Source organism: Sciurus vulgaris, assembly GCF_902686455.1.
Source record: "Sciurus vulgaris genome assembly, chromosome: X".
Lineage (NCBI taxonomy): Eukaryota > Metazoa > Chordata > Mammalia > Rodentia > Sciuridae > Sciurus > Sciurus vulgaris.
Genome location: NC_136471.1, coordinates 82,420,249 through 82,433,742, shown reverse-complemented (window position 1 = coordinate 82,433,742; position 13,494 = coordinate 82,420,249). Strand labels below are relative to the sequence as shown.

General features: G+C 35.8%; 1 protein-coding gene across 2 annotated transcripts in view; it reads left to right on the top strand.

Annotated features, from left to right (window-relative positions):
• Window positions 1-13,494, top strand: part of AR (androgen receptor) — a 169,973-nt gene that overhangs the window by 33,580 nt on the left and 122,899 nt on the right. The window lies entirely within an intron of this gene.

Sequence of the window (13,494 nt, the reverse complement as noted above, 5' to 3'; positions counted from 1 at the left end):
GTTCAGAGCCAGCCTCAGCAAAATCGAAACACTAAGCAACTCAGTGAGACCCTGCCTAAATAAAATACAAAATAGGGCTGGGGATGTGGTTCAGTGATCAAGTGCCCCTGAGTTCAATCCCTGGTACTCAAAAAATAAGTAAATAAGTAAATAAGTAAATAAATAAATAAATAAATAAATAAATAAAGTGTAGAGTTCAGTGTTTATGACTTAATCATAGAGTTGTGCAAAAACATTACCAAAATCAATTTTAGAACATTTTCACTATTCCAAAGAAACCATGTAGCCTTCAGCAAATACTCCACATTTCTCCCATTTACTCCAGCCCAAGACAACCATGAATCTACCTGCTGTTACTATATATCTGCCCATTCTGGACATTTCATATAAATGAAATAATGAATATGTGACCAATTGCATCTGACTTCTTTCATTTGGCATAATGTTTTCAAGGTTCATCCACATCACAGCATGAGTTAGTACTTCATTCCTCTTCATAGTTGAATAATATTCCCTTGTATGAATTTACCATATTTGTTTTTCATCAGTTGATAGACATTTGTGTTGTTTTCACTGTTTTGGCTATTATAAATTGCTGTGATGAACATTCACATATAAGTTTTTGTGTGAAAATTTGTTTTTATATATTTTGGTTATATAGCTAGGAGAGGAATGCTTGGTCAAAAGTAATTTATTATCCTAGAGGAATTGTCAGGATTTTCCAAAGTAGTTGAAACGTTTTATATTCCCTCCAACAGAATATGAGAGTTTCAATCCTTTTTTCATCCTCTTTCAATTTTTCTTAATAATAGTGATAGCGGGTGTATAGTAGTATCTCATTGTGCTTCTGATTTGCATTTACCTGATAATCAATTATCTTGACAATGATGTTGAATATGTATTCATGTGCTGGTTGGCTGATTGTATACTTTCTTTGATCCTTAGGTTATTTCCAATTTGAATTGTATTTTTATTATTGAGTTGGAATATTTCAAATATATTTTGTACATGTTTGTCTTTTTCAGGATGATGCCTTAAGGTTGTATTTTGTTTTCTAATAAGCATTTGTTTTTCTACTTGTGTTACAATCTCTCACTGAATTTGCCACTTTGCTGGATATCAATGCCAACAGAATCTGAGTGACCTTGGCTTCCCTGCTGAGAATGCAGCCCAAGCACAGAAATTTATCAGAAATGTATCAGAAATTTACCATTTAAACCTAACACCCCCATCCTTATCTGGGGCAAGGAAAATTGACATTTAAAGTTCTTTATTTTTTGTTTTGTTTTATTTTCAACTTAGCTTGCTTGGGTTTGGAACCTATTTTAGTTTCACCTTAGGTAGACCTCAGCAGGGGCATGGGAGGGAGGGGATATGAAATTGTGATAGAAAAATGGGAATATACTTTATTTAAATTGGCATATTCAAGTTGGCATGTGTGATCTGTGAGTTGACCAAAGAAACCTCTCTTTTGAAGCTGTGGGATATTTCAAAGTACCAATTCAACTTATCCTATGTGTACTCAGTTTATGTTTGGGCTCTTATGTACTTGTGGGTGAAACACTGGACATTAATAGTAGTCCTCTCTACCTGACTTTTTTATTTTAAGCAATTCATGTCAGTAATTTAAAAATAAAATAACAAAGTGGGAAGTCATGGAACCCCATGTAGAAGAACAAGAACAGGTTTTAAAATTTCACAGACCTGAGTTTAAAATATTGATTTTGTTATTTCTTAGCTGTGTCATTATGCAAGTTATATTGCTTCTCTGAATTGCCATTATTCACTATTATTATTATTGATCATGTATATAAAAACCCACCTTCTCAAACTGTTGTGAGAACAAACTGAAATAATGAACATAAAGTGCCTGATACATACTAACTAGCTCAATAAGCCAGTTACTATTTTGTGTTTGAAGATAGGGACAAATGGGTTTATGAAACTGTACCTTAATGATATAGTTAGATCTGGGCTGATATTAGGGAGTCCACAGACAGAAAAGGTTGGGAAAATGAAGAGCATTTATTTTCCATTTGACCTAAGCATAAGTGCTTAGTAATTATTGATAGTTTCTTCTCTTGATTATCTGATTTTTGAAGAAAATATTACTCAGGAAAAATTTCTAATAATAATAATCTCTTAAACGCACTTATTCTTTAGTGCCTGTAGAAGGGCTTAATATCCTTTACTTACTCTCTAATTGTTAATGTCCTCTGAAACAGATATGTGGTCAGTGCCAATTTTATTTTTCGAATGAGGCAGTTGGGGCCCAACAATATATAGCAACCTGTCTAAATTCACAAAGTAATTCGGTGAAAATCTGAACCAGAGTCCAGGTCTTATCTACCAATGAAGCTGTTTGTCATGAATAGTGGGAATATATTATTTTAGCATCTTTTTATCTTGAAGGTCCTTTTAGTGATTTACTCTCAGCAAGGGTTTTTATGAGTTGGTTACATGTTTGTTAGTGTGTCTATAGCACTATTCTGGTGAAGAAACTGCAGAAGATTGATGGGCAGATACCAATCACTTTTAGGGCTTATTGACTTTTTATCAAGAAAATTTGCCAAACTATTTCATATTATCTAAAAGTACTACTTCAGATGAGTGGTGCGAGGTCAAAATAGGCACTTTGACTGAGGTAAGAGCTGTAAACATGGGTGGAAAATGTGGTAGATGTTTGTCTTGCATTATTTTCATTAATGTCAAGGACACAGACCTTGAAATGTTATTTCAATAAGCCTTGAATTATTGAGGATATAGTTATAGATATCTAGCATGAAGCTCATAATTCTGTAATTCTCTGTTGTCCTGGGCACATGAAGGAAATTCATTAGCTTCATTTTTCTATTTAGTTATTAAAGCATATTTAATCTTCTTTGAGTTTACTCTCATTTTGTCATCCCACCCAAACTTTCTTTTTTTCCTATTTTTTTTTTTTTTTTTTTTTTTTTGCGAGGCCAGGGTTTGAACCCAGGGCCTTGTGCTTGAGAGGCAAACACTCTACCAACGGAGCTATATCCCCAGAACCTTCTTTCCTGTTTTTTTAGGTTAAAATCAGTAAGTAGGTTTGTTTTCCTTCAGTAATCATCATTGCAAACATTTCTAATTTTTCATCTGTTACTAGAGACAATGCAAAACAAAATGGCAGTATCCTGGAGGGTGAAAGAGTTGAACTGTTGTGTTTTGTCAGTTTGCTCCTCCTTTTCCCAGTTGGCACATAACCCTGACACCCAATCAATAACAGCATGGCCCCTTTTTATCTTTTATTAATCTTTCCTTAGTCACCATTCCATTGGTTTTCATACATATTTGTCAGAGCCTGCATACCCAACTCCATAGGAGTTCTTAATTCAACTTAAGCAGGTAGATGTCTGTCTTTTTCATGAAAACTCACCAGGGAAAAGGCATCTCCAGGAAAAATTTAGTGCCTTGCAGCCCCGAGAGGAATTTCTTCTCAAACACTAATGGAAAAACTCATTCATTCCAGTTGTTTCTATTGTGTTTCTGGAGAGGTGAAACAAAATAATAATAATAAATTTCCACACAATAATGACTTTTAGAAGTAGTAATATTCTTTGTCAAAAATATGCAGAACTTTGGATGTATTTTATTACAACCATTACTCAGATGTAGTTTAAGAAAGGCTATAAATATTAATTTTGTAATAATTACATTTTATACCATGTAACTTATAAAAGAGTCCTTTAAAAAGTGTTAATAATTTGACCAAAGAATGAAGTATGTTTCCTGGTTGCTGATCTATAACTTGAATTTTTGGTGTACTTATTGTTGAATCTGAAGGTATTATCTTCAGCTACTTTTATGACTGGTCTTTCTGACTCTTTAGATATCAACCTAAAAGTCCCCTTTTCAGATGGGCCTTCCTTGAACACTCTATTTCAAGTTGCTGCTCCTGTGATTTACCATTGTAGCATCTTGTATTTCTTTTGAAGCACCTATTCCATTTTGTCATTATAAATTATTATGCTTACACACTTGCTTATTTTATCCATTTTCATCATAGATTGTCAACTCTGAGGGCAAAGACCATGATTGTCAGCACTGAATGTTTTCAACATAGAAGATACTCAGTAAATATGTGTTGAAAACAAATCATAAGAAAAAGTCATATTTTAACTCTGAGTTGAACAAGTCTAAGCCAGGAATTCTCAACCTTGGTTGCACATGAAAATCTCTAGTGGAATTTAAAACCATATCAAGGCTATCCCACTACTCATTCATAATCTACAGGTATAAATTTCAGCAAGCATAATTTAAAGGACTATAAATGATTGTAATGTTTAAGCTAAGAACAACTGGTTAAATAGTATAAAATAAATTTACTGGATGGAAGACTTGAGACAAATCACTTCATTTCTCCCTGACTCCATTTTCCTCACTTGTAAAGTGGAAATGATGATAACTCACAGCATTATATGTAGGTTACATGATCTATCATAGCTCCAATGTCTAGGGAGATATTTGACGTTTAACAGAAAATCCCTGAGTATTTGCCAACCAACCAATCTCTTTCCTTCCTTTTCCTCATTGCTTTTTTTTCTCTTCCCTTCTACTCTCACATCATTGTGAGACTTGTATGGCCCAATCACAAACTTTTAATTCAGAAGGATATTTCTGAAGAGTATTATGGGAAAATGAGGCAAATTACCTTAAAGAAGTTTTCAGGTACCTCTCCTAGAGTATGAGGTTTTAAGAATCACCACTCATTATAAGAAATTTCAATGTAGGAAAAAATCATCATTGAATGTTTACAAACATGCATATACAAAATGTTATATTATAACTAAACTCATAGAGTTATGTCATGCTCAACTCTTGTTTCCAGCATGTATCTCTTAGTGTTGCAAGTATCTTCTTTAGGGGGACAGAATTGTTACTATCATTATTCAGTTAAAATAGCACATAATAATGATACCAGCTATAATTGTTGAGCATATCCTATATGCCAATCACTATGCTAGACAATTTGTAGTAGTCCTTATGATCAAACTTCAAGATAGTTAATATAATTTCATTTTACAAAATGGGAAACTAATCACAAAGAGGTTAGTTTACATAACCAGTAAATGGCTAAGCCTAGATGGGATGGGTGTAGGTGTGAAGAAAAAAAGAAGTCTACACCAAAAGTAATAGAGATGATTTGTTAAAGAGATATGTATTTTTACAAATCTCCAGGAAGGAACAATGTGAAAGGGACAGTTGCTAGCTATTGGAGTGAGTGCCAGAGTATAAATACCTGACTTACCTTAGGATTTAGACTAAATTAACTTCTTTGCTATCCAAAGTCTTCATCTCATTAGTTTGAAATATCCTCCCCTCAACGCATTTCTAATTTTCAGACTTAAATCTGTGGCAAGATTAGATTAATTTTTAGTTTACTTTCTGTTCCTTACAACTTTAGAGTCACATCTAGTTTGCAAATCTCTAATTTAAAATATTTGCACATTTATACATAAGGTATTTTTTCTTAATCCATGATGTTTCTTGTCTGTTTAATGGTGATGGGATTTTTGGAGGAAAGATTTGATATACTATCAATCCAAGGTCTAAGTTTCCTCAATTTTGTTCCTGCTCCTTTTGGCCAATGACCATAGTGACATCACATAACACTCTTTTGTTCTAATAATATCTTTGCATCACATTGATTAGGTGACCTGGCATCTTCAGAGTCCTTGTATAGGGATTTCTCTATTGATTGCCAGGAAGGATCAGGTGATATTTTCTTCATAGGAAGAGGGTGCTTAATATATGTCAGCTTTGGGAAAGGGAAGCTTGTGGACTCAACTGTAAGTAGGCAGCATGGCCTTTGACGTCATCTGTTTCAGTCATTGTTCATCCCTAGGTTTTTCTGAGGAGACTGACATTTTAGGCCTTTCCATTTCCCTTACAGTATATTACACCAAACTGAAGTTATGAATTCTTATTCATGAATGTAAAACTTTGGTACAGCAAATGAAACAATCAGCAGAGTGAAAAGATAATCTGCAGAATGTGAAAACGTCTTTGCTAGCTGTGCATCTGACAGAGAATCAGTATCTAGAATATATGAAGGCTTCAAAAAGTTTAACACCTGAAGAACAGATAATTAAACCAAATAGGCAAATGAGCTGTACAGGCACTTCTCAAATAAGTGTACAATTGACCAATAAAAATATGAAAAAGAATCTTATTTTTAACCATCAAGGCAATACAAATAAAATCTAACATTGAAATTACATTTCAACCTAGTCAAAATGGCTATTATAAAAATAAATAAATAACACTGGTAAGGATGTGGGGGAAAAGGAACCTTTATACATTGTTGGAGGGAATGTAAATTGTAGAGCCACTATAGAAATGAGTGTGGAGGTCCATAACATATTAAAAATAGACATGCCATGTGATCCAATTATACCACTCCTATGTATATACCCAAAGGAATAAAAATCAGCATTAAAAGGAGACACTTGCATACTCATGTTCATTGTGGCACTATTCACTATTCCAAGTTAGGGAATCAGCCTAGATGCCCATCAATGGATAAAGAAAATCTGGTATATATAGATAATGGAGTATTATTCAGCCATCAGAATAATGAAATCATGTCATTGAAGATAAATGAATGGAACTAAAGATCCTCTTGTTAAACAAAAGACAAATATCACATATTTTCTAATACATATATGTATACTTATACATAATATGGGAGAATAATAAAATACAATTTAGAAAGATGATATGAAAGTAAGAAGGGAGCCTATTAAGAAAGGAGAAAAGGGCCTGAGATTGGAGGTTATAGGGAGGATGGATAATATCAAAGCACTTGATATGTGCACATGAAAATGTCACGATGTAACCCATAAATTTGGACAATCAATATGCATTAAAATTATTATAATAAAAGCTCCTAGGAAATAAAAAAATAATTATAACAAGGCTAAGGTATAGTTCAGTGTTAGAGCACTTGACTGCCATGCAAAAGGCCTTGGGTTCCATCCCCAGCATGACAATAATAATTATTATGATTATTATTATACTGGTTTTTATTCCTGGAATTTATGATTCATTTGATGTGGCATGGAAGCCAGTAATCTGTATTTTATAATTTTATTCAAACGAATTTGATATACAGCTAAAATCAAAAGCCTGTGACTGAACTTGTCTACACCCCCACCCTCTGTAATACTTTCTACAAGTGGCATTGAGTTTGACCTCAAAGAACAGATAAGATTTGAATATTAGAGCGTGAATCAGCAGCTGGGGCTGTAGCTCAGTGGTAGAGTGCATGTTCAGCATACAAAAGACCCAATGTTTGATCCTTAGTAACTAACACACATGCATGCACACACACACACATACACACACAGGAGTAGAAAGTGAATATTTTCACATGGAGGGAATTTGGAAGAAAACTTACAAAACTTGCAAAATATGGCAGCAGCTAGAACGTGGGAATTTTTTCCAAGGCAGAAGTATCTTCATTTTTGTTCATTGCAAATAGTAGAGCCCATTTATGGGAAAAGGAAAAGATGTGGTGCTTATCAGCTTTGAATACCTTTGTATACAACCTTGGATACATCTCTATGCCTATAAAAAACAGTCTTTACTATAAAGATGATTTATTTATGAATAATAGGTCCCTGTGAAATGCCTGGGAGGCCTTGAAATGTAGGAGAATTACTTGTTTCTTCAAGAGATCCACTTATTAGATATTTTTTTTCTATTACAGATACCTCCAAGAGAACCACATTCAACTCCATTTCATTTTGATTTATGTAAAATTTTCCAAGCTTCTCAAGTGGGGTTCATTTATAAGGCAGTGATCTCAGTTCTGTTGCAGAAGGCTAGGAATTGTAGAAGAGAAACGCTACTGACAAGAGCTCTTTAATATTTTTGTGGTCATTATATCACCATAGAGCTACAAGACTCTGCAAGTACTTGATCTTTTTCTTATTGATGGATAAGTCCATGTTTGTGCTGATGGAATGATTTGGGAGGTAAATATCCACTGTGAATCAAGAGGTTGGGTTTGAATGTTGGTTGCCAGTGACCACTCTGATAACCACTTTGGTTCTCCTTTAGATAGAAGCTTATTCAAGATTCAGTATTTTGTGACAAAAATATGGTACACAGCATATATATTTAACAATCATAAAGAAGCCCGCACATACCACTTGTAAATTTGGTGGTATTGTGGAACTTCTTAGCAATCCCAGCAGAGCTTTTCTGGTGTCAGTTTTGTTGCAAGTTTAGGAAATACATATTGCTGTTAGTCTGTGCCTGTTTATATAGCAAATGTAAGGCACAGCCAGACACACACTTATAATCCCAGTGACTCTGGAGGCTGAGGCAGGAGGATCACAACTTCAAAGCCTGCCTCAGCAACTTAGTGAGTCCCCATCCAACCTAAGCAACTAGTGAGACCCTGTCTCTGAGTAAAATATAAAAAAGGGACTCAGGATGTTTCTCAGTGGTTAAGCACTCCTGAATTCAATCCCCACTACAAAAAATGTAGTGCACAGGACTAGTTTGGCCCCAGGATGAAGGAGAAATTAGCTAAAAGATCTAAAACAAATGAAGCAGGAGACAGTTCTCTCTCCAGTCACTCTAGGAATATTTTCTGGGTGTTTCTTAGTTCACTAGCATATGCTATTATTTGGGGATTCTAGAGAAGAATACATAGTGTATATATAGTGTATATTCCAGTGATCACTGAGGCCCCCTCTCCAATCAGATTCCACATCCTCACCATTCTCCACTCTCATTGACCCAGGGTACATTTCATAAATAAGGGAGAACTCAAGTTACATCTTAAAGGAGAGTTGGATTTCAAGGTAAGAGGTATAGCCCCACAGAGAAGACTGGCTACATTCTTTGTATAGGAAAATGAATTGGGTAGGTTCTGGTGGAGATCTTCAGTAAGTACTTCTGGAGATAAGCTCAAAGAAAAGTATGTTCAAATCTTGATCCACACGGAACTCCTAAATGTATTTATTTTATTGAAAGGGAACTTGAACTTGGATTCAGACACATTTAATTTTGACTTGCAATTTTGCCATTTGCAAGAACTTGGATAAGGATTGTTTTAAAGATGGTTTATGGAGTCTTGTACTCAGTAAATATTTGAATCTAAGAAAATTAACTGCCCTGCTTTTCTGTTTTCCAGTGGTCCCTCTTCATCAGATAACCTGAGAACCACTGATATTCTTTTCTCAGAAATCAACCTGTCTGGATATTGACTAGAAGAAATATAAGAAATAAACAAGCACATTCCTGTTCTTTCCTCATATTATCTTTACATCTACCAGGCTTCTCTGTTTACAAAGCTGGCTTATTAAACTCTTGTTGGATAGAGAAGGTCCTTTTCCTTTGTATTTACTTCTTTGGGGTTAGATTATGAGCAGCATTATTATTTTCTAGTTCTCAACTAACTTTACTCACAGTAGCCTCATTAGAATCAATTCAGCAGTGAGAATTTATCTCCTGTTTGTAACACTAGAAGAGTTGATAGGAAAGTAACTATATCATGGGCCTAAGAATTCTTTATCATTCAATATCAGCCTTATTAGCAACAAACAATAAGCAATATGTATTTAATTTCTACAGAGTGGAACAATGAAATGGATCATAGGATGATATAACTTGCCATTTGACTTTCTTTGTAAACATTATCAATTTTGAGCTCTGTCTATCACTTGACAATCCAGAGTGAACATTAATGTAGCTCAAATGACTGACCTGGTCTGTTCATTGACCATTTAAGGCTATCCCTAGATCGAGAAGTCTGAGAATACTGGACCCTGAGGTTTCAGTATTGCAGCTTACAAAGCCAGTACATTCAAAGATTTGAGATGTGCCTAAGGTACCTCACTCACCTTTTTCACTGTGACCATAGCCTACCCCTGCCACTTGTAAGCAACTTTATAAATCACGTATCAGCCCACAGCACAGCTAATGAGCTCTGTTGTATCCAAGGCACATGAATAACCACCTGTACTATATTGATGATTACATATACTCTATAACTCTGCATCAGTGGTTTTATCCCATGCAAAACTGGGAAGACTAGTGATAGGCATCTTTGGTATCTACATACAATTCAATATCACCAGACCCTTTCTTGTGTCTCCTTCTTTCAAGTACTCCTTGCTCTCAGTTGAATATCCACTATTCCTACTCTGGCTCCTAGTGATTTTTCTCAAGAGTATTTGGACTCTAATACAGTTATACATTGCTTAATGATGGGGATACAGTCTGAGAAATGTGTTGTTAGGTGATTTTATCATTATTCAGGCATCACAGAGTGTACTGACACAAATTACAATGGCTAGACTGTCACTAGACAATATAATCTTATAGGACTGACATCATGTGTGCAGCCCATTGTTGACTGAAATGTGATTATGCACCACATGACTGTAGAAGAATCTTGAAGGAAAGAGAAAGTTTTCAAGATCCAAAATAATGAATTTCTTAGAATGGGATTTTAAGAATTAGCAAATGTATGAGGAGTACATATTTCAGGGGAAGATGACTTCCTGTGTACCCCTCAAATCATGACAGCCTGTTTCATCTCCATGTAAGAGCATTAAATTTCCTGCTACTTTCTCCCTTCTTCCCCTCAACCACACCTGTGTGCATGAACACACACCCTATGTTTCAACTACATAGAACTTCTCACTATTTTTTTTCACTTCTTTATGGCTTTGCATGTTCTACTCCTTCTCTCTTCTGGCATATAACAGGCAGTCTGTAAATGTTTGAAGGTTAGGTGAATGATTTAGTGAATTAACTTCAACCTTTTGGCCTTCCAGTTTTTTCTCTGAAAAAGAACTGAGTGAAACTGTTAATTTTGGAGGATGAGTTTAGATAGTTGATAGGTATAAGCAGAAACCAATTATTATTGGGATTTATGGAGCTACATAGTTCTTGTACATAGAATTCAGTGAAACAATGGTCCCAAACATAGTAAAAGCCCACTAAAAAAAGTTGATCTTAACTGTATTGATTCTTTTTAAGACCAAGCTAAGAAATGATACTTACATAAAATTTGCCTTGTTAAAATGGTAAAGATTCACTAGTGTCAATTTCAATTCATTTGTTGATTTCCTTTTCTTTCCTAGTGAACATATAAACACATTTGTACTTTTCTGTAGCTCAGTCACTTAGAGATCCTTCCCATTATCATATCTAATACTTAGAACAACCTTGTAAAACAGTCATTCACATTTTCCAAATGAGATAACTAAAGTTCAACTAGATGAAGTTGCTCGATCTACTGGAACACACTGGATCAGAAAGTAGGCAGTAAAATCAGGGGGATGGGATGCCATGTGTGATGATTGTTTAAATGTATACATCATTTGGTGAAAGCCAGCCATGATTTTTGCTGGATAAGTATTTAGTAATGTTCCTTTCATTTGTTTGGCTACCCATATGCTTTCCAGGGGGAGGCAAGCTAGGGCAAGTACAGACAAACAGCCATAAAGTTTGGGTGCTTTCTTTGAAGTTGGGCTGCCTGTTTGAAAAACATACTTCTTGGTGATAGAAGATGGCTATAGTACAGATTTAATTTATCACTCCATCTACATGGATGGCCGTTTTCCAAAGAATAACTGAAATATGTATAAGTCCCAGAATATTTTCTGATATATATACAGTCCATGAGTATCACACCACATTTGGGATATTAGGGAATTCTAACAGAATACTTATGGGAAGACTGGTATATGGAAAAAATGGAATGGAATTTGAAACTGGTTAGATTTGGGTTATGGTTACTCACAGTGTGATGCTGGGAAAATTATTTAGCTTCTCTGAACTTCATTTTTATTGTCCATTGAAGCGGAATTTTAAAATGTTATATTCCCTGATTGTTGTGAAAATGAAAATTATATCCAGCATCAGGCACATAAAGTCATTCAGCAAATATTATGCCTCACCTTTTTCCCACTGCAGTCCTGTAGTAAAAGAAGTTAGTAGTAGAAGTATGCCTATTGCGCCACGCTAAGATGCACAGCTCCTGCAAGGACTGATTGTTGTTCTTCATTTCAAGGCCCCCTGTGTTCTACCTCACCCTCCCAATTCTGGGGGCTTCCAAAGTGGACAGGTACAGGATGTTCTGTGGAGCATCAGAAGCTGTTACTCAATCTCCTGGCCAGCAGTTCCAATTGCTCTTTTCACATGCTCCATATGCAGGCATGCTCCTGTTCTTGGAGCCCACAAATGTGTCACGCATTGCACTGCTTCTTGTACCCAAATCCATTTCAGGGTAAAAAGACCAGGCACAGTCTTGTCCAGTGAGCAGATATCCCAAGATACTCTCACCCCCAAACCATTTGATTAAAAGAAATGCTTTAAACTCATTGGACTTTATATAGACTAGAATCAGACGGGTTAGTGGTGCCTTCTGACCTCAAGTATCCCAAAGCACTTTGTAAGGCAAGCACTTTGTAAGTGACAAGCACTGAGGCCACACAGGCCAGTGCAGCAGCCGCCACCCAACACTTCACAATTAGTCATGCCTAGCCTGGGATCATCAAGCTTGTTTTTATTGGAAGAGCAAGAGAGGGAGGGAATGTTAGTTGGCAGTTTCCCTACGTACCCTTTATGAAAGCGCCCTTGGCTCTTCAAATTTCACCTGAATAACCAGCTCAGGCAAATTTTCCACTACCAAACAGCAGAATGTGATGGTGTCAAGCTGATGCCAGGGTGACACCCCTGGACATTGCATTGACAAAATAGGCTTTGCCTCACAAATTTCAGCCTCCTTTTATCCCTTATTTTCTTTTTGCAGCTTTCCTTTTTCTTTCCTCTTTCTCATTTCTACTTGCTTTCAGGCCAAAGGGTAGTTGTGTGTCTTTTAAGGAGGATCCCTACTGTTTCCGCTTTTCTTACTCCTCATCATCATACCACTGCTTTAATATCAAGGAAAATTTTGGAACTGAAATTACAATACTACCTTAGGCTTCTTTCCTATTAGTAACACTCAACACGCCTGTAACTACATGCTCAAACTTGTCTGATTCTACTTAGATTGATGAAGGCAAGGGCCATGCCGGCCATGCTTACTCTCTTGGCGGGCACATTATAGCAAGTCCTCAAAAATAGTTGTTAACTATAAATTAATGAGTGTTTGAGAACTCCACTGCTGGTTATCTTATCTCTTGCCATGCTTATAAGCTATAAGCAGCTGACCCTGTCTGTTTGTAGCCTACACCATTTTCATTTCTGTATCCCACACAGCTCAAGGCCTTGCAAAGAGTGTGTATGTTTAAATTAAATTAACTCCCCTTCCCTAGGCCTTCTAATTGGTATGGATTTGAGGCTAAACTTGCACTGACTTTTTTCCTGACTGTCAATAGAGTCCTCTTTTCCCATTGTAGTCACTGCAGCAAGACTCCTGTGTATTCACGCCACAGGAGTTCCACACCGGTTGGTTTAACATTGATATACATTTTGAGGGTAGACTCAACCTGCCATCTGCCT